This window comes from Scyliorhinus torazame, chromosome 5 (assembly GCF_047496885.1).
Source record: "Scyliorhinus torazame isolate Kashiwa2021f chromosome 5, sScyTor2.1, whole genome shotgun sequence".
NCBI lineage: Eukaryota > Metazoa > Chordata > Chondrichthyes > Carcharhiniformes > Scyliorhinidae > Scyliorhinus > Scyliorhinus torazame.
The window spans coordinates 82,831,143-82,858,077 of record NC_092711.1 but is presented as its reverse complement, the minus strand read 5'-3'; the positions used below and the strand labels follow the sequence as shown (position 1 = coordinate 82,858,077).

At 47.8% G+C, this 26,935-nt stretch overlaps 1 protein-coding gene and 1 pseudogene across 1 annotated transcript in view; one reads left to right on the top strand and one right to left on the bottom strand.

Annotated features, from left to right (window-relative positions):
• LOC140418681 (uncharacterized) overlaps positions 1 to 10,939 on the bottom strand; it is a 403,178-nt gene extending 392,239 nt beyond the window's left edge. Inside the window, exons 1-2 of the mRNA XM_072502230.1 lie at positions 10,883 to 10,939; positions 7,373 to 7,488 (exon numbers count right to left, since the gene is read on the bottom strand). The gene's annotated coding sequence lies outside the window, so the exon portion shown is untranslated. The remainder of the gene's footprint in view (positions 1 to 7,372; positions 7,489 to 10,882) is intronic.
• An 11,186-nt stretch (positions 10,940 to 22,125) lies between these two features.
• LOC140421355 (uncharacterized) overlaps positions 22,126 to 26,935 on the top strand; it is a 21,925-nt pseudogene continuing 17,115 nt past the window's right edge.

The following is a 26,935-nucleotide window of genomic DNA, read 5'->3' as shown; positions in this document are numbered from 1 at the left end:
GAAGCAGCTCCACTATTCTCCCTATCGACACACTCGGTTCCGACTCATATAACAGCAAGTCATCAGCATATAAGGACACCCTATGCTCTATTCCCCCCCTGCACTATTCCTTTCCATACTCGTGAACCTCTTAATGCGATGGCCAACTGCTCAATCGTGAGTGCAAACAGCAGGGGGACATAGGACATCCCTGCCTCGTCCCACAGTGGAGAGAAAAGTATCTTGAGCTGATGTTGGTTGTGCGGACACTCGCCCTCGGCTCCTTATATAGTAGCTTTACTCAGTTCACAAATCTTGGTCCAATCCCAAACCGCTCCAGAACTGCCATCAAGTCCCCCCATTCTACCCGGTCCAACGCCTTCTCAGCGTCCAATGCCACAACCACCTCTGTTTCCTTCCCCTCTGCCGGTACTATAACGACGTTCAATACACTTCTAATGTTTGAAAAGAGCTGCCTCCTTCTTACGAACCTCGTCTGATTTTCACCTAAACCCTTCGGGAGGCACTCCTACAGCCTACCCGCCAGTACCTTCACCAATACTTTTGCGTCTACATTCAGAAGCGATATGGGCCTATATGACCCACATTCCATTGGATCCTTAGCTTTTTTTAGCAACAGGGAAATCGACGCCTGCCCAAACGTTTGTGGCAACACCCCCTTCCCTATCGCCTCTTCAAACATCCCCACCATCAGGGGTACCAGCTTATCCTTGAAGTTTTTATAATATTCCACTGGAAACCCATCCGGCCCTGCCACCTTCCCCGACTGCATCCTCCCAATCTCATCCTTTATCTCCGACTCCACTATCGCTCCTTCTAATGTAGCCCTGTCCCCCTCCCCTAACCTCGGGTATTCCAACCCATCTAGAAATTCCTGCATCTCACGGTCTCCCCCAGGTGGCTGACCTGTAAAACCTCTCATAAAATTCCTCAAAAACCTTGTTAATCAGATCCGGAGCCACCACCAACTTCCTTGCCCTATCCCACAGCTGAACAATTTTCCTTGTCGTTGCTTCCCTCCGGAGCTGACCTGCTAACATACACTTAACAACGCCACTAACCTCGCCTCCAGCGCCCCTGTCAGAATCACATATCTACCCCCCTGATCTGCCACCACCTTCTCCATCTGGGAGCGTACTCTTTTGCTGACCATTACGCTATCCCTCAAGCCCTTCCGTCAAATCCAGAGTGAAACACCGGACTAATCCAGCCCTTTTTAAGTTTCAACTGATCCTTCATACTCAAGTGAGTCTCCTGCAGCATTGCTCCACCAGCTTTCAAACTTTTAAGATGCGCAAGCACCCTTGACCTCTTGAGCGGATCTCTTAATCCCCTCACATTCCACGTGACTATCCTAACTGGAGGTCTCTCACCCCCCACCCACCCCCCTTCTTATCCACCATCATCATCCCTACCCCATGAGCCTGACCCGTCCCTATCCATTAACATCGAACCCCTTCCCCCCCCCCCCTCCCAAACCCCCCCCCCCTACATTTCCTCTCGAAAAAACATCTCCCAGCATCAATCCCTTCCCCCACCCCTCGCTTGCTTCGTAGGCCCATCGAAACCTGCTAACCAGGCTCCAATATCCACAGCCCTCCTCCGTTCACTAGCCGACTTTAGTTAGCGAGCACGGGTGGCTCTCCCGCCAAGAAATACCGTCCCCTCCCACCCAGTCCCAGAAAAAACAAAAATAACAATCCAACCCATACAATTCACCAAACTAAGATATAACCGTCGCAACACAGAATGCCAATCAACCCAACCAATAACCTGAACTCTGTAACAATGTGAAGAGAATTAAATTACAATACACGTCAGTAAAAAGAAAGTTACAGCATTTATACATTTTCCAGCTCCCCAATCACAGCCCAGTCCCTCTTCCAGCTCCGCTCCTCACGTCTGTCCCAAGCCTTCTGCCCTCGCAAACGACTCAGCCACCTCCGCTGTCTCGAAATAAAAGTCTTTGGCATCATATGTCACCCTCAGCTTCGCCGGGTATACCATACCAAATCGAACCCCCTTTTTGTACAGTGCCGCCTTCACTCGCCAGAACGAACCTCGTCTTTTTGCCAACTCCACCGTCACGTCCTGGTAGATCCAAACTCCAGCAGCATCCCACTGCACCTTGCGCTTCTCCTTCGCCCAGCTTAACACCTTCTCCTTCATGCAGTACTTATGGAAGCAGATAATTACTGCTCTTGGCGGCTCATTCACTTTGGGCTTCGGCCTTAATGACCGATGAGCTCGGTCCAGCTCGTACCGGGAGGGGTTCTCACCCACCCCCATCAACTCCGCCAGCTTCTTAGCGAAGTACTCTGTTGGCCTTGGACCTTCTGTCCCTTCGGGCAAGCCCACAATTCTCAGATTGTGCCGCCTCGAGCGGTTCTCCAAGTCCTCAAGCTTTGCTCAGAGTCCTCTGTTGACCTCCACTACCCTCCGCAGCTCGTCCCCCATCGAGGTGAGCTGGTCGTTGTGCTGCGACACGCCCTCCTCCACTTCCTTCATCTTCTCGCCCTGCTCTCTCACCGCGGCCGGTGTCTTTGCCACAGCTATCCTCACCGGGGCGATTGCCTCCTCCACCAATGACTTCAATGCGATCGCCGTCTCCTTCCTCAACGCCTCCATGTGCCTCACAAACTGCTTTTCCAGCTCCACCACCATCACCTCGGTCATCTTCTCCACCGTAAGTAGTGCTGACCCACCATGCGGTCCGGCATCCACCATCTTGTCAGCACTTTTGCTCATCTTCTCATTCAACGACGAGCCCGCGTTTCCAACCTTTCTCAACGCTGCTTTTCGCATCCTTTAACGGCTTATTATTTTTCCTTTTTTTTCCCACCATCTTTCCTTCTTCAATCCTTTTTTTTTTTAAATCGAAAAAACAAAAAACATTTCTTCCTTCATAAAAAAAGGGAGAAAACTTTTTTTTCCAACCAAATTTCTTTAAAACATCTTTCTCTTCTTTTCTGTATTCCTCCAGAATTTCCCTGGGACCGGGCTTCAGTCTTCTTACCACATTCTAGGCGGGACATCCGATGTGGGACATCTCACCGACATCACGCCCTGGCTTTGGGCCTGCCGCCTCGGCCTGTTTGGCTCCGCCCCCACTGCTCCTTTCAAATTTTCAGGTCCGGCTTTCAGGTTGTCCCGCTCCTCCTCCACGTGCAGCCGCTCCGCCGAACCCACCGGGACCAGTCCCCCCCCCCCCCCCCCCCCCCCCCCGCCTCACCCTTCCAACCCTCCGGCTCCCTGAAACGGAGCTTTGACGGGCGAGGGAGGCAAGGCCGACCCCGGAGAAGTTTAATTTTATTTTAAACAGCGGGGAGCCCCCCGAAAAAGACCGCAATATCGTGGACCAGCAGGAGCTTCTGCTCATCGCGGCCGCTCCGCTCGCGAACGCCACCGTCTCTCCCAGTGTGAATTCGCTGGTGTTTCCGCAGGTTGGATGAATCACTGAATCCCTTCTCACACTCTGAGCAGGTGAATGGTCTCTCCCCAGTGTGAATTCGCTGGTGTGTGGACAGAGCGGATGACTCAGCGAATCCCTTCCCACACTTGGGGCAGGTGAATGGTCTCTCCCCTGTGTGAACTCGCTGGTGTGTGGGCAGAGTAGATAACCGAGTGAATCCTTCCCACACTTGGAGCAAGTGAATGGTCTCTGCCCAGTGTGACTGCGTCGATGAGTTTCCAGCTGGGATGGAGAAATGGCTGATGAAATTCAACGTGGGCAAGTGCGAGGTCCTGCACTTTGGACAAAAGAATAGAGGCATGGACTATTTTCTAAACGGTGACAAAATTCATAATGCTGAAGTGCAAAGGGACTTGGGAGTCCTAGTCCAGGATTCTCTAAAGGTAAACTTGCAGGTTGAGTCCGTAATTAAGAAAGCAAATGCAATGTTGTCATTTATCTCAAGAGGCTTGGAATATAAAAGCAGGGACGTACTTCTGAAGCTTTATAAAGCATTAGTTAGGCCCCATTTAGAATACTGTGAGCAATTTTGGGCCCCACACCTCAGAAGGACATACTGGCACTGGAGCGGGTACAGCAGAGATTCACACGGATGATCCCAGGAATGGTAGGCCTAACATACGATGAACGTCTGAGGATCCTGGGATTATATTCATTGGAGCTTAGGAGGTTGAGGGGAATCTAATAGAAACTTACAAGATAATGAATGGCTTAGATAGGGTGGACGTAGGGAAGTTGTTTCCATTAGCAGGGGAGACTAGGACCCGGGGGCACAGCCTTAGAATAAAAGGGAGTCACTTTAGAACAGAGATGAGGAGAAATTTCTTCAGCCAGAGAGTGGTGGGTCTGTGGAATTCATTGCCACAGAGGGCGGTGGAGGCCGGGACATTGAGTGTCTTTAAGACAGAAGTTGATAAATTCTTGATTTCTCAAGGAATTAAGGGCGATGGAGAGAGAGCGGGTAAATGGAGTTGAAATCAGCCATGATTGAATGGTGGAGTGGACTCGATGGGCCGAATGGCCTTACTTCCACTCCGATGTCTTATGGTCTTCAGTCAATTTATTTGACTTTAAGCCAGAATATTAGCCCCTGTAAATGGGCCGGAGTTTGTCATAAGCAGAAAGAGACCCAAATGAATATGGTTCAGTCCTGAATGTGAGGAACAGCAAAATCCAATCACTGTGGTTACTTGTGGCCTCGTTTGTGTTTCAGCAGGTTGGGTGAAGTAGTGAATCCCTTCCCACACTTGGGGCAGGTGAATGGTCTCTCCCCTGTGTGAACTCGCTGGTGTGTGGACAGAGCGGATGACCGAATGAATCCCTTCCCACACTCGGCGCAGGTGAATGGCCTCTCCTCAGTGTGAATTCGCTGATGTACAGTGAGGTCACATGATCGTCTGAACCCAGTCCCGCAGTGAGAGCACCTGAACGGTCTCTCGTCAGTGTGAATACGTTGATGGTACATCAGATCCCCAGAACTTTTACAGCGCTTCCCGCAGTCTGGACATTTAAACGGTCTCTCATCAGTGTGAACTCGCTGGTGTCTCAGCAAGTGGGCTGAAATAGCAAATCCCTTCCCACACTCTGAGCAGGTGAACGGCCTCTCCCCAGTGTGAACTCGCTGGTGATTCTGCAGGTTGGATGAATCACTGAATCCCTTCTCACACTCTGAGCAGGTGAATGGTCTCTCCCCAGTGTGAATTTGCTGGTGTCTGGACAGAGCGGATGACCGAGTGAATCCCTTCCCACACTTGGAGCAGGTGAATGGTCTCTCCCCAGTGTGAACTCGCTGGTGTGTGGACAGAGCGGATGACTGAGTGAATCTCTTCCCACATTTGGAGCAGGGGAATGGTCTCTCCCCAGTGTGACTGCGTCGATGAGTTTCCAGCTGGGATGGGGAAGTGAATCCTTTCCCACAGTCCGCACATTTCCACGGTTTCTCCTCAGTGTGACTGCATTTGTGGCTTGTGAGGCCTGATGATTGACTGAATCCTCGACAACACACACAACACGTGTACGGTTTCCCCGCAGTGTGAATGATGCTTTTTCCTTCCATGTTCAAAATCTGCTGATATTCAGGATATGATAAGTTGAGGATTCTGTCAGATCCTGATGTGATGCTTGCTTTGAGTTTCCGGATTTTGAAGCCTCCCCTTCGAACACCCTGTGAAACGGATTCAAAACAGAAAATAGGGAGTGAGAGAACCCACAAAAACACAAAGGCAGGTTGTGAAATTGAGCTGAATGAATCTGGTCATTTGTGGGGCCGGCACTGGGAAAAAGTGACCATGATAACTGCTGGATTGTCATAAAAACCCAACTGGCCTCCTTGGGAGGAGAGAGAAAGAGGTGAAGAGGGATTTTGTATATCTACAAGTCATACTAAAGAGAATAGTTGGCAACGCAAATTCGACCTTGAGCTTCATAAACAGTAATATTGACACCAAAACTATGCTTCTGGTGGCATGGTGATTAGCACTGCTGCCTCTCAGCGCCAGGGACCCGGGTTCAATTCCGGCCTTGGTGACTGTCTGTGTGGGGTCTGCACTTCCTCCCAGTGTCTGCGTGGGTTTCCACCCGGTGCTCAGGTTTCCTCTAACAGTCCAATGAAGGGAAAGTTAGGTGGATTGGCCTTGATAAATTGCCCCTTAGTGTCCAGGGATGTGCAGGTTAGGTGGGGCTATGGGGTTACAGGGACAGGGTAGGAGTGTGGGCCGAGGCAGGGTGCCCTTTCAGAGAATCAGTGCTGACTCGATGGGCCGAGTGGCCTCCTGCACTGTAGGAATTCTATGATTCCAATTCTATTCGATGAATCTTTATAAAGCTTTGGTCACCACTTTTCAGGAAGGATCTGAAGGTTCTTGGAGAAGGTGCAGAGGAGATTTACCAGAATAGTTCCAGCAAAGGAGGTTGAGGGGAGATTTGATTCAGGAACACAAGATTATGCCAGATTTCTATCAGGTTTACAAAGAAACTCTGTTTCCATTCACTGATCGTCCAAGAACTAGGGACAAAGATGTAAAGTTTTGGGTAAAACCTGGATTGATCTATATAAGATCCTGAGGGGTTTTGACAGGGTGGATGTGGAGAGGATGTTTCCTCTTGTGGGGGAATCGAGAACGAGGCCATCACTGTTGCAAAATAAGGGGTCACCCATTTCAGATGGAGATGAGGATTTTGTATTCTCTTGAGGGCTGTAAGAATTTGGAACTCGCGTCCTTAAAAGGCAGCGGAAGCAGAGACCTTAAATATTTTTAAGGCAGTACTGGATAGATTCTTGATGAGCAAAGAGGTGAAAGGTCATCAGGGGTAGACAGGAATGTGGAGTTAACGTTAGAATGAGATCAGTTGCAATCTTATTCAATGCTGAGCAGGCTCGAGGGGCCGAGTGGCCTGTTCTTAGATTGTATGTCCAAAGGTACAGGAGATATGAGGTGATATGAGATTTATGTTTTTACACAGCGAGTGGCAATGACCTGAAACTCGCTGCCTATGAGGGAGTTTGAAAATAGACACAATGAATGATTTAATTTCAAAAGGAAATTGGATAGACATCTGAGGGAAATAAACCTGCGAGGATACAGGGATAGAGCAGGAGAATGGCACTGACTGGATTGCTCCAGAGAGCTAGCATGGACTCAATGGGCCAAATGCCCTTCTTTGTGCCATCATGTCGCTGACTCTTTTGTGTAATCTAGTTTTGTAATTTAACCCCGGGTTCAGATATCACTCAGGTAAATCTGAGCTACACTCCCTCCGAGGCCATTCTATCCTTCCTCAGGTTTGTTGCCCAGAACTGAACACAGTTCTCCAGGTTTGGTCAAACCAGGGTTTGTGAATCTCGGGGCTTTTCCAGTCACACTGAGACCTGAAATCTTCCCTCACAGACAAACCTTTTACCTTCCACACCCAGATGCTGCTGAAATTCAGTTTCTAATAAATCAAGTGACTCTGTCAGATCGCGATGTGACGTTTGGTTTGCTTTTCCCGTCTGTTAAACCTCCACTTCCATTATCCTGTAAATTACAGAAACCTCACTGTCAGTTTAGGATAGAAATTCACAACATTCTCTCCTCGCCAACTTTGATTAAACGTATTCCTGGAGGTTTGATCACATGACCTGCCCCCATCCTCCAGCCATTAATCCGGTCAACACATCCATCCTTGTGACACACTGCCTTCCTCGGCCAATTGGGAAGCAAAATGATTCATTACCTTACAGGACAGTTACTGTCCTAACGATTTTCCAGACACCCAGGTATGAATCTCACCAACGCAGGGAGTGGAGTTGGTGCGAACTCAGGCAGGAGCAGCTTCGGAACAGTAAATATAAATAACTTACCTCAGGGATTCACGGCCTATTCGGCAGGGAGCGGATTTGGCCCGAATCCGGGGAGGAGGAGCTTTGAACGGTAAATATAAATAACTTACCTCAGAGTAAAGCTGATTGGCTGATTGGGAATCTGTTCTAAATTTGAGAAACTGGAGTAATTAACTAAATAGGGAGTAACTCGGAGATCAGTAACTAGGAGATTGCTGTTTATATCTATAAATCAACGATTTGGATGAGAATGTACAAGACATGATCAGTAAGTTTGCAGATGACACTAAAATAGGTGGTATTGTCGGCAGTGAGGAAGGTTATCAAAAATTGCAGCAGGCTCTTGAGCAGATGGGAAAGTGGGCCGAGAAATGGCAAATGGAATTCAATACAGATCAGTGTGAGGAGTTGCATTTCAGAAATCAAGGTCGGACTTTCACAGTGAATGGTAAGGCCTGAGGGTGTATCATGGAACAGAAGGATCTTGGAGTTCAGGTGCATGGTTCTCTAAAGGTGGAGTCACAGGTAGATAGGGCAGCACGGTAGCACAGTGGTTATCACAGTTGCTTCACAGCTCCAGGTTCCCCCGTTCGATTCCCAGCTGGGTCACTGTCTGTGCAGAGTATGCACGTTCTCCCCGTGTCTGCGTGTGTTCTCTAGTTTCCTCCCACAGTCTAAAGATGTGCGGGTTCGGTGGACTGGCCTTGCTAAATTGCCCTTAGTGTCCAAAAAAAAGGTTAAGTGGGAGTTACTGGGTTACGGGGATAGGGTAGATAAGTGGGCTTGAGTAGGGTGCTTTTTGTAAGGGCCGGTGCAGACTCGATGGGCCAAATAGCCTCCTTCTGCACTGCAAATTCTCTGAAGAAGGTTTTTGGAATGCTGACCTTCATCAGTCAGGGCATTGAGTATACAAGTTGGGAAGTTATGTTGCAGTTGTACAGGACGTTGGTGAGGTCGCACCTGGAGTATTGTGTTCAGTTTTGGCTGCTTTGCTATGGGAAAGATGTTATTAAACTGGAGAGAGTGAAGAAGAGATTTACAAGGATGTTGCCAGGACTCAAGAGACTGAGTGAAAGGGAGAGATTGGACAGGCCAGGACCTTTATCTTTGGAGCGTAGGAGACTGAGGGGTGATCTTATCGAGATGTATAAGATCATGAGAGGCGTGGACAGGGTGAATACACTCAGTCTTTTTCTCAGGGTTGGGGAATCGAGAACTAGAGGCCTTTGGTTTAAGTTCAGAGGGGAAAGAATTAATGGGAACTTAAGGAGCAATGGTTTTACACAGAGGATAGTACGGAATGAGCTGCCGGAGGAAGTAGTTGAGGCAGGGACATTGACAAGATTGTAAAGGGATTTGGACAGATAGATGAATAGGAAAGGTTCAGAGGGGTGTGGGCCAAATGCAGGCAAATGGCATTGACCTAGATGAGCTCTTTGGTTGGCATGGACCGGTTTGGGCCGAAGGGCCGGTCTCCGTTCCATAGATTCTATGAACCCCAAATCTCTTCGGACATCCACTGTACTTAACCTCCTTCCATTTAGAAAGTACTCAGTTCTATCCTTTTTTGGTTCCAAACAGATAACCTCACACTTGTTTACATTGCCACAATCTTGCCCATTGACCTTTTCTGTCAATATCTTCTTGCAAAATAATGCAATCATCTATGCTGTCTATGATGCCACCGAACTTTGTATCATCAGCAACACAGAGGGGCAGGTTTAGCACACTGGGCAGGCCAGCAGCACGGTTCAATTCCCGTACCAGCCTCCCCGAACAAGTGCCAGAATGTGGCGAATAGGGGCTTTTCACAGTAACTTCATTTGAAGCCTACTTGTGACAATAAGCAATTTTCATTTCATTTATATCACAGTGCAGGAGAGGCCCTTCAGTCCATCGACTTTGCACTTACACATGATAAACCTGACCCACCTACCTAATCCCATTTGCCAGCACTTGTCTCATAGCCTTTAATGTTATGACGTGCCAGTCTTCATCCAGGTACTTTTTTAGAGGATGTGAGACAACCGTCTCTACCACCCTCCTAGGCAGTGCATTACAGACCCTCACCACCCTCTGGGTAAAAACATTTTTCTTCAGTACATGTGTCAATAAATCTGACCCCACTCTCTGTTGTCTGTTGGTTAGCCAATCCTCTATCCAAGCTAATATCTCTCAACCCCGTGGGATTTTACCTTGATTATTACCTTTTATGTGACACTTTATCAAATGTATTCTGGGAGTCAAAATACATTGACAGGACCCCATTATGCACTTGGCGTGTTACATCTTCCAAGAACTGCAAGAAATGAGTCAAACACGATATACCCTTCACAAAACCATGCTGACTCTGATGGATAGCAGTTTGACTCTCCAAATGTCCAGATACTGCTTCTTCAATAATAGATTCTAACAGTTTCCCAACAACAGGCTTTAAAATAACTAGTTTCCTACGTTCTGCCTTTTTGACCTAATCCAATGACATTGGAGATTTTCTCAGTGACCCTCAGTCACCATCACTGAAACGAACTTTAAATTCCAGATTTTATTAATTTAATGTCCCCAGAACATTCTCCTGTCTCTCTGGGTGACTAATGCAGTGACATTGTCACTGGGTCAGTGTCTCCCCCCCCCTGGTCTCTGTGAGGTTGTTTGTGGAGAGAAGCCGGAAGTGGCGGACAGTGAGTGCAGAATGTTCGTTGTTCAGCTCTGGGGCCGCACTCTGGATTTGTAAACCCCGCCCCCCAACACTGACCTCTCACCTGACACCTCATAATGCCCGGACAATGGTTGACAGCATCGCGCGACCAATAGAAGAGTGGACGGGTCCGGGGGGGGCGGGGGGGGGGGGGTGGGGGGCGAAAGAAACTGGTCCTCCAGCCAATCGGAGTGAATCAGGGGCGGGACTGGGCCGAGTGAAGCATGCGCAGTGCGATTAATGGCGACGCAGAAAAAGTTCTTTCTCGGATCCACAATCCGTGAAGGTGGGAATGGCGGGACGGAGGGAGAGCTGGATCATGCGGGTTGTTAGGCACGCTTCGTAAACATGTTATATAAACTGAACATCTGACAAAATAAACCACCGGTACCTGGGGATCTGAGCGGGGGCTGCAGCTTTGTGACAGACGAGCCCGTGCACCCGCCATCTTTATTTGGGACTGGCAGCGGTGCGCATGCGCCCTCGTTAGTTGGCTCACTGGCAGTAGTGCGCACGCGCACCCACCATATTTATTGGGGCACGAGCAGCAGAGCGCAGACTCAGTCGCCATCATTGTTGGGGGCAACATTTTTGAAATGTGTCTTCATGACAGACTTTCACTCTGAGTTACAAATTCTTATTTATGGGGCAGAATATATGCCGAGGGCAGCGACAATAATTCGAATTTATATTGTGACTTGAACAGAATATAACAAGACTTTCAGAGAAACGTTACAAAATAACAATTGACACTGAGCCGCATGAGGAGATATTAGATTTTAAGGAGAATCTTAATGGAGGAAATTGAGTCAGAGAGTCGGAGAGTTTTAAGGAGGAAATTCCTGAAATTGAGGCCTTGGCAACTCAGTAATGGTGGAGAGATTAAAATCAGGAATTCTCAAGTGGCTGGAATTAAATGAGTGCAGCGATCTCAAAGGGGTGTGTGTGGAGGAGATTACAGTGATCAGGATGATCATTATCATGGAGGAAAAGAATGAGAAATGTAAACTTCTGTGTGCCTTTTAAAAGGAAGCATTTGCAGATCAGTGGGCACAGGGGCTGGTGTGAGTATGCACATGGGTAGCAGAGTTTGGGATGGGATGGAGGGGGTTGTTTAATGTTGCAGTCCGGCTGCGAGTGCGTTGGAATAATTTGGTTAAGTGGTAACAGAAGAATGGATGATGGTTTCTGCAGCAGATGAACAGAGACGAAGGTGGAGTCGAGCTGTGTTCCTGAGGTGGAAATTGGCAATCTTGGTGACAGTGTGGATATGTGGTCAAGAGCTCATCTAGGGGTGAAATATTTCACTATGGTTGTGAACAGTCCGCTTCAGCCTCAGACATTGGACAGGGATGGAATTGGTGGCAAGGGACTGGAGTTTGTAGCGGGGATGAAAGGGAATGGGTTCAGTCTTGTCAATATTTAAATGGAGGAAAGTTCTGCTCATCCGGCACTGGATGTCAGACAAGTTCAACAGTGTGTGTCTTGGAAAGGAACTTGCAGGTGGTGATGTTTACACACATCTGCTGTCCTGCTCCATCCAGGTGGTGGAGGTTAAGGGTTCAGGAGATTCTGTGAAATTGTGATTCAGTTGTTGGTCCATTGCTTGCTGTTACCCTCACTCCTTTCTCACTCTCCCTTTTCATCAATCTTTTTGATTTTCTCTCTCCCCCACTACTCGCTCTCTTTCTCTCACTCTGTTTCTCATATTAAATTCTCTAGCCCAGAGGGTTGTGGATGTTAATAATAATCATTATTGTCACAAGTAAGCTTACATTAACATTGCAATGAAGTTACTGTGACCATCAGTGAATATATATAAGACTGAGATGGTGAGATTTTTGGTCTCTCAGGAAGTCAAAGGACAAAGGGAGCTAACGGGAAAGTGGAATTGAAGACTGAGATCAGCCACAAATGTGTTCAATGGCAGAGCAGGTTTGACGGGCCGAATGGTCTACTTCTGCTCCTATTTCTTGTGTTCTTGCAGAGGCCCAAATCTTGTGTGGGCTCAGACCGGGTGGCAGGTTCCCTTCCCTGAAGGACATTAACAAACTAGTTCGCTTTTCACAAAAGGTTCAACAGTTTTCGTAGTCACTTTCCCAGTGCCGGCCCCACAAGTTACCAGATTGATTCAGCACAATTTCACAACCTGCCTTTGTGTTTTTGTGGGATCTCTCTCTCCCTTTTGTTTGTTTTAACTCAATTTCACAGGGTATCAGCAGGGAAGGATGTGCAATTGGGAAACTCCAACCAAACACCACATCAAAATCTGACTGTTGTATAACTGATCGTAACCTAAGTATCATCAGATTTTGAAAATGGAAGGAAAAAGCACAGTTCACAGTCGGGAGAAACCGGGCACGTGTTTTGTGTGTGTGGACGAAGCTTCAGCCGATCATCTGGTCTGTCAAAACACAAGCGCAGTCACAGCTTGGAGAAACCATGGAAATGTGGGGACTGTGGCAAAGCGTTCAATTACCCATCTGACCTGGCAACCCATCGACACATTCACACTGGGGAGAAGCCTGTCACCTGCCCCAAGTGTGGGCGTGGATTCACTCAGTCATACAGTCTGTTGATGCACCAGTGAGTTCAAACTGGGGAAAGGCCTTTCACTTGTCCAGAGTGTGGGCATGGATTCACTCAGTCATCCCAACTGCTGACACACCAGACGATTCACAATGATGAGAGACCTTTTAAATGCAGAAAATGCGGGAAGTGCTTTAAAGGTTCTCGGGAACTGGTGTCCCATCAACACGTTCACACTGACGAGAAACTATTCAGGTGCTCCGACTGTTGGACTTGGTTCAGACGATTATCTCAACTCACTCTACACCAGCGGATTCACACTGGGGAGAGGCCATTCACCTGCTCCCAGTGTGGAAAGGAATTCATTCACTCAGGCAACCTGCTGAGACACCAGCGGGTTCACAAGTAACTGCTGTGATTGGATTTTGCTGTTAATCACATCCAGGACTGAAGCATGTTCATTGGACTCGGGTTGGACTCATATTTATAAACGCTAATCCAGTTATAAGGGATAATATTCTGGATAAAAGTCAATTATTTAACACAAGTGTGTCGAATCTTTTAACATCCCATCACAAGTTTGTTCTGTTTGAAGGTCTCTCCCTCTCCCCTGTCTCCTCCATCCTCACCTCAAGTGTGTGGAGTTCATGAAGCTTCTTTCTCACTGAGATTGAGACAATCTGATGAGCTGCCTCTACTGCTTTCCTCTCTACCAATGGGCCAAATTGTCTCGAAAATTCCACCTGGTCTGAGCTCTGAACTCCTCTTTCTCCAGTTTCTCTCCTACCCTCTATCTTCATCAGAGCTCATCTTCTCCATTAGACCTGCCTCCTGTGCCAGGGTCCTGGGTTCGATTCCCGGCTTGGGTCACTGTCGGTGCGGAGTCTGCACGTTCTCCCCGTGTCTGCTCCCAGGGTGTTCCTGTTTCCTCCCACAAGTCCCGAAAGACGTGTTTGTTAGGTGAATTGGACATTCTGAATTCTCCCTCTGTGTACCCGAACAGGCACCGGAGTGTGGTGACTAGGGGCTTTTCACAGTAACTTCATTGCAGTGTTAATCTGAGCCTACTTGTGACACTAATAAAGATTGTTTGATTATTACTATTTAACCACATTCTCACAAAACTGCTGACCATTCACCTTCTGCATGTTGTGTGATATTGTTCATAGTTCTCTCTCTTCGTCCTGTCGCTCATCTTTAAATGCACCATCATCACTCATCCTAAAACAATATTTAACCCCACCATCATTGCAACTACCACATCAAAACCTCCCTTTCCTCTCCAACTCCTTGTACTCGGTGTCCCCCAAGGATCTGTCCTCGGCCCCTCCATTTTCTCATCAACACGCTTCCAGTAGGTGACATCATCCAAAAGCACCGTGTTAGTTTTCACATGTACACTGACAACACCCAGCTCTCCCTCACCCCCATCCCTCTCCATTCCTCCACTGTCACTCAATTATCAAACTGCTTATCCCATATCCGGATGAGCAGAAATTTCCTCCAATTAAAAATTGGGAAGATCAAAGCCATTGTCTTCAGTCACCATTACAAATTCCGTTTCCTAACTCCCGAGTCCATCACTCTCCCTGGGAATTGTCTGAGGCTGAACCACACTCTGCACAATCTCCGTGTCAGATTTGACCCCAAGATGACTTTCTGACCCCATATCCACACCATCACTAATATCAGATATTTCAATCTCCATAATGTCACCTGTGTCCATCCCCACCCCAACTGCTGCTGAAACCTCATCCATGCCCCTGTTACCTTTAGACTTGATAACAGACAAACTCTGTCCTCTCCCCGATCCAATTAGTTTCCAGTGAGTCGATTCTGTGGAATGGAATGTCTTATCAGCGTTTCCACGGTGACCTGTCTGCAGTGAAGGAATGTCTTATCAGCGTTTCCACGGTGACCTGTCTGCAGTGAAGCGCCTGCTTGAGTTTATAACTCAGACTAAACTTCTCTCTCCCATAACACACATTATATCAGACATTGGATGTCAATGTATTTCAGCCATGTTTTGTTATATGTGGCGGATCCGGTGGGGGGAATGTCGGAGATGATGTGGATTCTCAGGGAGTTTGGGGATTTCTCCGGCTACAAGCTCAATATGAGGAAGAGCGAGTTGTGCGTTGTTCACCCAGGGGACCAGGAGAGGGGGATTGGTGAGCTCTCACTAAAAAGGGCGGAGAGGAGTTTCAGGTACCTGGGGGTCCAGGTGGCTAGGAGTTGGGGGGCCGTGCATAAGCTTAACTTCACGAGACTGGGGGAGCAAATGGAGGAGGAGTTTAAGAGGTGGGATGTGCTAAATCTCTCCCTGGCAGGTAGGGTGCAGTCAGTTAAAATGATGGTGCTCCCGAGGTTTTTGTTCCTGTTCCAGTGCCTCCCCATCCTGATCCCTAAGGCCTTCTTCAGGCGGGTCAATAGGAGCATTATGGGGTTTGTGTGGGCGCAGAAGACCCCAAGGGTGAGAAGGGTGCTCCTGGAGCGGTGCAGGGATAGGGGGGGGTTGGCGTTGCCTAACCTCTGTGGGTATTATTGGGCAGCCAATGTGGCGATGGTGCATAAGTGGGTGATGGAGGGGGAGGGGGCACCATGGAAGAGCCTGGAAATGGCGTCCTGTGTGGGCACGAGCCTGGAGGCACTGGTGACAGCGCTGGTGACAGCGCTGCTGCCGCTTCCTCCAACGAGGTATACCACGAGCCCGGTGGTGGCGGCAACCCTCAAAATTTGGGGGCAATGGAGATGTCACAGGGGGGAGGTGGGGGCCTCGGTGTGGTTCCCGATACGGGGGAACCACCGGTTTGTCCCGGGGCGAATGGACGGAGGGTTCCTGAGTTGGCACAGGGCAGGTATTAGGATGGGGGACCTGTTTGTGGATGGGAAGTTCGCGACCCTGGGTGAGCTGGAGGAGAAGTTCGGGCTCCCCCGGGAACACCTTCAGATATATGCATGCAGGTAAGGGCGTCTGTTAGGCGGCAGGTGGTGGAGTTCCCACTGTTGCCGCCACGCAGGGTCCAGGACAGGGTGCTATTGGGGGTGTGGGTTGGAGAGGGGAGGATCTCGGCAGCGTATCAGGTGATGCAGGAGGAGGAGGAGGCCTCGGTGGGGGAGCTAAAGGGTAAGTGGTAAGAGGAATTGGGTGAGGAGATCGACGAGGGGACGTGGGCGGATGCCCTGGGGAGGGTGAACTCTTGCGTGAGGCTCAGCCTTATACAATTTAAGGTGCTGCACAGGGCTCACATGACCGTGGCAAGGATGAGCCGGTTTTTTTGGGGTGAGGACAGGTGTGTTAGGTGCTCAGGGAGCCCAGCAAACCACACCCACATGTCCTGGGCATGCCCAGCGCTGGAGGACTTTTGGAAGGGTGTAGCGAGGACAGTGTCGAGGGTGGTAGGTTCCAGGGTTGAGCCGGGCTGGGGGCTCGCAATATTTGGGGTGGCAGAGGACCCGGGAGTGCAGGAGGCGAAAGAGGCCAGTATTCTGGCCTTTGCGTCCCTGGTAGCCCGGCGTAGGATTCTTCTTCAGTGGATGGATGCGAGACCCCAAACGTGGAATCCTGCATCAACGATATGGCGAAGTTTATTAAATTGGAGAGGGTGAAATTTGCCTTAAGGGGATCGGTGCAAGGGTTCTTCAGGCGGTGGCAACCGTTCCTAGACTTCCTGGCAGAGCATTAGGAGATGGTCAGCAGCAGCAGCAACCGGCAGGGGGGGGGGCGCTGGTTCATTTTTCTTGATTGGGCATGTATATTTGCTTTTGTGTTGATGATGGCTGTTAATTTATTATTTGTGTATCTGGGGAGGGGGGTTTGTTCTTTTATTTTTGTTGTTGATATTTTGTGAAAAGTGATTTTTTTTAAAAAGAAACTCACCTTGGGGTCAAATCTGACACGGAGATTGTGCAGAGTGTGGTTCAGCCTCAGACAGTTCCCAGGGAGAGGGATGGACTCGGGAGTTAGGGAACGGAATTTCGAATGGTGACTGAAGACAATGGCTTTGATCTTCCCAATTTTTAATTGGAGGAAATTTCTGCTCATCCAGTACTGGATGTGGGATAAGCAGTTTGATAATTGAGTGACAGTGGAGGAATGGAGAGGGATGGGGGTGAGGTCGAGCTGGGTGTTGTCAGTGTACATGTGAAAACTAACACGGTGCTTTTGGATGATGTCACCTCGGGGCAGCGTGGAGATGGGAAAATAGGAAGGACCGAGGATAGATCCTGGGGGACACCGAGTACAAGGAGTTGGAGAGGAAAGGGAGGTTTTGATGTGGTAGTTTGCAATGAAGGGGGGTTAATATTGTTTTAGGATGGGTGCATTTAAAGATGAGCGACAGGACTAAGAGACAGAACTATGAACAATATCACACAACATGGAGAAGTTGAATGGTCAGCAGTTTTGTGAATGTCCAATTCACCCAACAGCACGTCTTTCGGGACTTGTGGGAGGAAACCAGAGAAAACCCACGCAGACACGAGGAGAACGTGCAGACTCCGCACAGACAGTGACCCGAGCTAGGAATCGAACCTGGGATCCTGGTGCAGGAGGCAGGTCTAATGGACAAGATGAGCTCTGATGAAGATAGAGGGTAGGAGAGAAACTGGAGAAAGAGGAGTTCAGAGCTCAGACCAGGTGGAATGTTCGAGACAGTTTGGCCCATTGGTAGAGAGGAAAGCAGCAGAGGCAGCTCATCAGATTGTCTCAATCTCAGTGAGAAAGAAGCTTCATGAACTCCACACACTTGAGGTGAGGATGGAGGAGACGGGGGAGAGGGAGAGACCTTCAAACAGAACTAACTTGTGATGGGATGTTAAAAGATTCAACACACTTGTGTTAAATAATTGACTTTTATCCAGAATATTATCCCTTATAACTGGGTTAGCGTTTATAAATATGAGTCAAACCCGAGTCCAATGAACATGGTTCAGTCCTGGATGTGATTAACAGCAAAATCCAATCACATCAGTTACTTGTGAACCCGTTGGTGTCTCAGCAGGTTGCCTGAGTGAATGAATCCCTTTCCACACTGGGAGCAGGTGAATGGTCTCTCCCCAGTGTGATCCGCTGGTGTAGAGTGAGTTGAGATGATCGTCTGAACTCAGTCCCACAGTCGGAGCATCTGAATGGTTTCTCGTCAGTGTGAACACGTTGACACCAGTTCCCCGGAACTTTTAAAGCACATCCCACAGTCGAGGCATTTAAAAGGTCTCTCATTATTGTGAATTTGCTGCTGTGTCAGCAGTTGGGATGAATGAGTGAATTCCTTCCCACACTCAGGGCAGGTGAAAGGCCTTTCCCCAGTGTGAACTCGCTGGTGCATCAACAGGCTGTGTGACTGAGTGAATCCACGCCCACACTCGGGGCAGGTGAAAGGCTTCTCCCCAGTGTGAATGCGTCGATGGGTTGCCAGGTCAGATGGGTAATTGAACGCCTTGCCACAGCCCCCACATTTCCATGGTTCTCCCTGCTGTGATTGTGCTTGTGTTTTGACAGGCCAGATGATCGGCTGAAGCTTTGTCCACACACAAAACACGTGTACCGTTTCTACCCACTGTGAACTGTGCTTTTTCCTTCCATGTTCAAAATCTGATGATATTCAGGTTCCGATCAGTTACACGACTGTCAGATTTTGATGTGGTGCTTGGTTGGAGTTTCCCAATTGCACATCCTTCCCTGCTGATACCCTGTGAAATTGAGTTAAAACAGAAAAAAGGGAGTGAGAGAGATCCCACAAAAACACAAAGGCAGGTTGTGAAATTGAGCTGAATGAATCTGGTAACTTGTGGGGCCGGCACTGGGAAAAAGTGACCACGAAAACTGTTGAACCTTTTGTGAAAAGTGGACCAGTTTGTTAATGGCCTTCAGGGAAGGGAACCTGCCGCCCGGCCTGAGCCCACACAAGATTCGGGCCTCTGCAAGAACACAAGAAATAGGAGCAGAAGTAGACCATTCGGCCCGTCAAACCTGCTCTGCCATTGAACACATTTGTGGCTGATCTCAGTCTTCAATTCCACTTTCCCGTTAGCTCTCTATGTCCTTTGACTTCCTGAGAGACCAAATCTCTCACCATCTCAGCCTTAATATATTCACTGATGGTCACAGTGACTTCATTGCAGTGTTAATGTAAGCCTACTTGTGACAATAATGATTATTATTAACATCCACAACCCTCTGGACTAGAGAATGTTATGTGAGAAACAGAGTGAGAGAGAGAAAGAGAGTGAGTAGTGGGGGAGAGAGAGAGAATCAAATAGATTGATGGAAAGGGAGAGTGAGAACGGAGTGAGGGTAACAGGAAGCAATGGACCAACAACTGAATCACAATTTCACAAAATCTCCTGAACCCTTAACCTCCACCAAGTGAATGGACCAGGACAGCAGATGTATGTGAACATTGTAGCCACCTGGGTTGGCCACTTCCTGACTTAAAATGGAGAACTGCAAAGACTAAAGGGAAATTCAGCCAACACAGGCAAAAACGAGCAAGTGCAGAAATCCTGTGTATTGGAACCTGCAAAAACCAGACAGCACAAAAACCAGACAGCACTGAAACCAGCAGCTATCTGCATAGCAATGAGCGATTCCAAGGCACAATTGCAACACTTAAGGTGAATAAAGCCAAGCCAGACTCCTTGGCGCCAGCAGGAGCCAAGACAAAGGGAGGCCAACGGACATTTAGGGACCGCGCAGCGATCAGGGAACAACTCCAGTATTGGAGAAATCGATCCAAGTGATCGGGACGCAGTCCAATCGCTTGGAACCAGGAACGGGTTCCGCCCCGAAGGGCGGGAAGCCCCTGGGGACTATAAAGTAAAGCCCCCAAGTTCAAATCGTCCTTCTTGGCAGGGTCACTCAACAACGCGAATCAACCCCTGAGAGTGAACTGCCCAGCTGCCGCATCAACCAAGTAAGTCTCCAGTCAATGCACGCTACCAGATAGGCGCTCCTAGCTACCAGTCCATACCAGCTTTTGAATCCTGCAGACTCAGATCGAACGAAAGGCCATTTGTTCCCCTGACCTGGTGGGCCAGTCCAAAGCTAAGTATAGACCTTTTAGTGATAGAGAATAGTCTAGAAAGTAGAGTTTATGCATGAGTAGTGATTTACTGTGTATAATAAATGTGTTTTCATTTGAATCTTACTAATTGGTGTGTTGAGTTATACCTGGCGACTCTAGAGCAAAGGTTATAGAAACAGAGCAAATTAAGTAAAGATACAACGGGCAACATTTAAGAGCCAACCAAAAGTTAGCAGCAACATCACCACTTGAAAGTTCCTTTCCAAGACACACACTGTCTGAACCAGTGCTGGATGAGCAGAACCTTCCTCCATTTAAATATTGACAAGACTGAACCCATTCCCTTTCATACCCGCTACAAACTCCACTCCCTTGTCACCAATTCCATCCCTATCCAGTGTCTGAGGCTGAAGCTGACTGTTCACAACCATGGTGAAATATTTCACCCCAGATGAGCTCCTGACCACAGATCTACATCATCACCAAGATTGCCGATTTCCACCTCAGGAACACAGCTCGACTCCGCCTTCGTCTCTGTTCATCTGCTGCAGAAACCACCATCCATTCTTCTGTTACCTCTCAACCAGATTATTCCAACGCACTCGCAGCCAGACTCCAACATTAAACAACCCCCTCCAAAGCTCTGCTACCCATGTGCTTACTCACACCAGCCCCTGTGCCCACTGATGAAAAATGAAATGAAATGAAAATCGCTTATTGTCACAAGTAGACTTCAAATGAAGTTACTGTGAAAAGCCCCCAGTCGCCACATTCTGGCACCTGTTCGGGGAGGCTGTTACGGGAATTGAACCGTGCTGCTGGCCTGCTTTGGTCTGCTTTCAAAGCCAGCGATTTAGCCCTGTGCTAAACAGCCCCTCTACAAACGTTTCCTTTTAAAAGCACAAAAAATTTAAATTTCTCATTGTTTTACTCCATGGTAGTGATCAGCCTGATCACTGTAATCTCCTCCACACACACCCCTTTGAGATCTCTGCACTCATTTAATTCCAGCCACTTGAGAATTCCCGATTTTAATCTCTCCGCCATTACTGTGTTCCCAAGGCCTCAATTTCCTCTTTAAAACTCTCCGACTCACTTTCCTCCGTTAAGATTCTCCTTAAAAGCTAATATATCCTCATGTCGCTCACTGTCAATTGTTATTTTGTAATGTTTCTCTGAAAGTCTCCAAAGTTTTATTCCGTTCAAGTCACAGTGTAAATTCGCATTATTGTCACTGCTCTGGACATATATTCTGCCCCATAGTGTGAGAAACACCGCTCACTTGATAATAATTTACACTTAGTCAAATTCTGAAGAAGTATTTATTTCAATCGATCTTGCAAGAACGGGTGCCGCCAGTAAGCAAAGCAGACACAAAGAATTCACACAGCATCAATTTGTTATATACAATCTGTGAGAAACACATCCCACAAACTGCAGAAAGGGCAGTTTCCTTATCAGTGATTCCTTATTTGGACTTATGTTCATTTTGTCTTCCCCCTTGCATAGGGGTTTCTGTTAGCTCCTGGTATATCCTTGGACCGTCAATTAAAAGATAAGAATGAGGCCCCCTGCTTGCACCTGCTATCTTCCCCCTTGCTTAGTGATTTCTGTTATTGTACATCCCCTTCTTCCCCGAAGGTCAGTCCTGTACATAGTTACAACAACTTGCTCACTGGAGCTTACACAGAACTTGACATCTTAATTTCCCATCAGGCCTTATTGTTGACACCTTAATTGTGAACCAGAGTTATACATGTAAAAACAACACAAAATGCTCACTTCTCACAATAGGAATTTGTAACTCCAAGTGAAGCAGTTTGCTGGACATTCTGTCATGAAGACACGTTTCAAAAATGTTGCCCCCAACAATGATGGCCACTGAGCCTGCGCTCTGCTGCTCGTGCCCCAAATAAGGATGCCGAGGGCGCATACTCATTGCTGCCGCGAACCCAATATTGAGACGGCGCATGCGCACGTCTGCCAGAGCCAAATAAAGATGGCGTTTGCTTAATATTGTCTGCACAAAGCTGCAGCTCGCGCTCAGATCCCCAGGTACCGGTAGGTTATTTTTCCGGATTTTTGGTCTATATAACATGTACACGAAACGTGCCTCACGACCCTCCTGACTCATCTCTCCCTCCGTCCCGCCATTCCCACCTTCACGGATTGTGGATCCGAGATATAACCTTTTTCTGCGTCGCCATTAATCACATTGCGCATGCTTCACTCAGCCCAGTCCCGCCTCATCATTCACGCTGATTGGTTGGAGGATCAGTCGCTCCCACAGGTCCTCCGGATCTGTCCACTCTTCGCCTATTGGTTCGGTGCTGCCGTCAATCACTCCGCGCATTGTGATGTGTCAGGTGAGAGGTCAGTGTCGGGGGGCGGGGTTTACAAACCCCAGTGGGTCCCCAGAGCCGAACAATGAACATTCTCCACTCTCACTGTCCACCGCTTCCGTCTTCTCTCCACAAACAACGTCATAGAGACCAGAGGGAGACACTGACCCAGTGACAATGTCACTGCATGAGAGGAAAAGACGAATGGCACCCCTCCTGTTCAGAAAGTAGGAAACTAGTAAGTTTAATGCCTGTTGTTGGGAAACTGCTGGAATCCATTATTGAGGAAGAAGTAACTGGACATTTGGAAAGTCAAACCGCAATCCATCAGTCAGCGTGGTTTGGTGAAGTGTTTGACTCACTTGTTGGAGTTCTTGGAAGATGTAACAGGCCAGGTGGATAATGGGAGTCCTGTGGATGTATTTGGACTTCCAAAATACAGTTGATAAGGTGTCACACAAAAGGTAATAAACAAGGTAAGATCCCACGGGGTTTAGAGGTAATATATTAGCTTGGATGGAGGATTGGCTAACCAACAGACAGCAGAGTGGGGTTAGATTATATTAGATTTATTGACACATATCTTGAGGAAACACATTTTTACCCAGAGGGTGGTGAGGGCCTGGAATGCACTGCTGAGGAGGGTGGTAGAGACGGGTTGCCTCACATCCTCTTAAAAGTTCCTGGATGAAGACTGGCACATCATAACATTCAGGGCTATGGGCCAAGTGCTGGCAAATGGGATTAGGTAGGTGGGTCAGATTTTGATGTGTTGGTGCAAACTCGGTGGACCGAAGTGCCTCTTCTGCACTTTTGCTGATAATACAAAGTTCGGTGGCATCGTAGACAGCATTGATGACAGCATAAAACTGTAAGAAGATAATGGTAATATTAATAATAATTGTTTATTGTCACAAGTCGGCTTCAATGAAGTTACTGTGAAAAGTCCCCAGTCACCACAGCTGTTCGGGGAGGCCGCTGCAGGAATTGAATCTCGCTGCTGGCATTGGTCTGCATTACAAGCCAGCCATTTAGCCCACTGTGCTAAACCAGCCCTATTGACAGACAAGGTGAATGACCAAGATTGTGGCAATGTAAACAAGTGTGAGGTTATCTATTTTGAACCAAAAAAGGTTAGAGCTGAGTACTTTTCTAAATGGAAAGAGGTTAAGTACAGTGGGTGTCCAAAGAGACTTGGCGTTCATGGATAGAATCTACAGCACGGAAACAGGCCCTTCGGCCCAAACTGGCCCATGCCAACCAAAAGGCCCATCTAAGCTAACCCAGTTTGCCTGCTTTTGGCCCATATCCCTCTGAACCTTTCCTATCCACGTATCTGTCCAAATGCCTTTTCAATGTTGCCAATGTCCCTGCCTCAACCATTTCCTCCGGCAGCTCATTCCACATACGTACCATCCTCAGTGTTAAAACGTTGCTCCTTAGGTTCCCATTAATTCTTTCCCCTCTGAACTTAAACCAAAGTCTTTTAGTTCTCGATTCCCCAACCCTGAGAAAAAGACTGAGAGCATTCACCCTGTCCATGCCTCTCATGATCTTATACACCTCTAGAAGATCACCCCTCAGTGTCCTACGCTCCAAAGAAAAAGGTCCTGGCCTGTCCAATCTCTCCCTAGAACTCAGTCCCTTGAGCCCTGGCAACATCCTTGTAAATCTCTTCTGCGCTCTCTCCAGTTTAATAACATCTTTCCTATAGCAAAGCAGCCAAAACTGAACACAATACTCCAGGTGCGACCTCACCAACGTCCTGTACAACTGCAACATAACTTCCCAACTTCTATACTCAGTGCCCTGACTGATGAAGGCCAAAAGCCTTCTTCACTGCCCTATCTATCTGTGACTCCACCTTTAGAGAACCGTGCACCTGAACTCCAAGGTCCCTCTGTTCCACAATTTTCCCTCGGGCCCTACCATTCACTGTGAAAGTCCTACCTTGATTTGACTTTCCGAAATGCAACTCCTTACATTTACTGTATTGAACTCCATTTGCCATTTCTCGGCCCACTTCCCCAGTTGATCAAGAAATAGCTGCAATTTTGACAACCTTCCTCACTGTCTACAATACCAGTAGTCATCTGCAAACTTACTGATCATGCCTTGTACATTCTCATCCAAATCGTTGATTATAGATAACATTCAGCAATCTCCTAGTTACTAATCTCCTAGTTACTAATCTCCTAGATACTCTCCGACTTAGTTAATTACTCTGATGTCACGTTTCAGTTTTTGCCCCCAGTCCAGATACCCAACAGGTAAGTTATTTATACTTACTGATGGCAGCACGGTGGCGCAGTGAGTAGCACTGCAGTCTCACTGTGCTGAGGTCCCAGGTTCGATCCCGGCTCTGGCTTACTGTCCGTGTGGAGTTTGCACATTCTCCCCGTGTTTATGTTGGTTTTGCCCCCACAACCCAAAAAGATGTGCAGGGTAGGTGGATTGGCCACGCTAAATTGCCACTTAATTGGAAAAATGAATTGGGTACTCAAAGTTTAAATTTAAAAAAAAAAAAAAATGTTTTAAATTATACTTACTGTTCTGAAGCTTCTCCTCCCGGGATTCGCCCCAACTCCGCTCCCTGTCGACTAGGCCATGAATCCCCGAGGTAAGTTATTTATATTTACTGTTCCAAAACTCCTCCTCCCTGGATTCTCACCAACTCCGCTCCCTGCGTTGGTGAGATTCACATCTGGGTGTCTGGAAAATCGTTCGGACAGTAACTGGTCCCAAGGTTACTAAGGTAATGAGTCCTTTTGCTTCCCAATTGGCCGAGGAAGGCAGTGTGTCACAAGGATGGATGTGTTGACCGATTAATGGCTGGAGGATGGGGGCAGGTCATGTGATCAAACCTCCAGGAATACATTTAATCTAAGTTGGCTAGGAGAGAATGTTGTGAATTTCTATCCTAAACTGACAGTGAGGTTTCTGTAAATTTACAGGATACTGGAAGTGGAAGCTGAAAAGACGGGAAACGCTAACCAAACGTCACATTGCAATCTGACAGTCACTCGATTCATCAGAACTTGAATTCCAGCAGCATCTGGGTGTGGAAGGTAAACGGTTTGTCTGTTCTGTCTGTGAGGGAAGATTTCAGGTCTCAGTGTGACTGGAAAAGCCCCGAGATTCACAAACCCTGGTTGGACCAAACCTGGAGAACTGTGTTCAGTTCTGGACAACAAACCTGAGGAAGGAGAGAATGGCCTCAGAGGGAGTTTAGCACAGATTTATCTGAGTGATATCTGAATACCCCGGGATTAAATTACAAAACTAGATTACACAAAGGAGTCAGAGACATGATGGCACAGAGAAGGGCATTCGGCCCATTGAGTCCATGCTAGCTCTCTGGAGCAATCCAGTCAGTCCCATTCTCCTGCTCGATCCCTGTATCCTCGCAGGTTTATTTCCCTCAGATGTCCATCTAATTTCCTTTTGAAATCAAATCATTCATTGTGTCTATTTTTGAACTCCCTCATAGGCAGCAAGTATCAGGTCATTGCTGCTCGCTGTGTAAAAACATACATCTCATATCATCTCATATCTCCTGTACCTTTTACATACGAACTAGGAACAGGCCACTCGGCCCCTCGAGCCTGATCAGCATTCAATAAGATTGCGACTGATCTCATTCTAACGCCAACTCCACCTTCCTGCCTACCCCTGATGACCTTTCACCCCTTACTCATCAAGAATCTATCCAGCTCTGCCTTAAAAATATTCAAGGACTCGGCTTCCACTGCCTTTTAAGGACGTGAGATCCAAAGTCTTACAACTCTCAAGGGAAATCTTCAACTGCATCTGAAATGGGTGACCCCTTATTTTGCAACAGTGACCCCCTTGTTCGAGATTCTCCCACAAGAGGAAACACCCTTAGTGTTGGGTGGGGTTACTGGGTTATGGGGATAGGGTGGCAGTGTTGACCTTTGGTAGGGTGCTCTTTCCAAGAGCCGGTGCAGACTCGATGGGCTGAATGGCCTCCTTCTGCACTGTAAATTCTATGATAATCTATGAATCTATGATGATCCTCTCCACATCCACCCTGTGAAGATCCCTCAGGCTTATATAGTTCAATCCAGGTTTTACCCAAAACTTCACATCTGTGTCCCGACTGCTTGTACGATCAGTGAATGGAAACAGAGTTTCTTTGTCCACCTGATGGAAATCTGGCGTAATCTTGTGTCCCTGAATCAAATCTTCCCTCAACCTCCTTTGCTGGAACCATTTTGGTAAATCTCCTCTGCACCTTCTCCAAGAACCTTCACATCCTTCCTGAAGAGTGGTGACCAGAGTTTTATAAAGATTCATAGAATAGATTTAGAACCATAGAATTCCTGCAGAGCAGAAGGAGGGCATTCGGCCCATCGAGTCGGCACTGATTCTCTGAAAGGTCACCCTGTGCCTGGAACCTCATAGCCCCATCGCCCCATCTAACTGCACATCCCTGGACACTAACGGGCAATTTATCAAGGCCAATACACTAAAATTTCCCTTTAGACTGTTGGAGGAAACCTGAGCCCCGGGTGGAAACCCACGCAG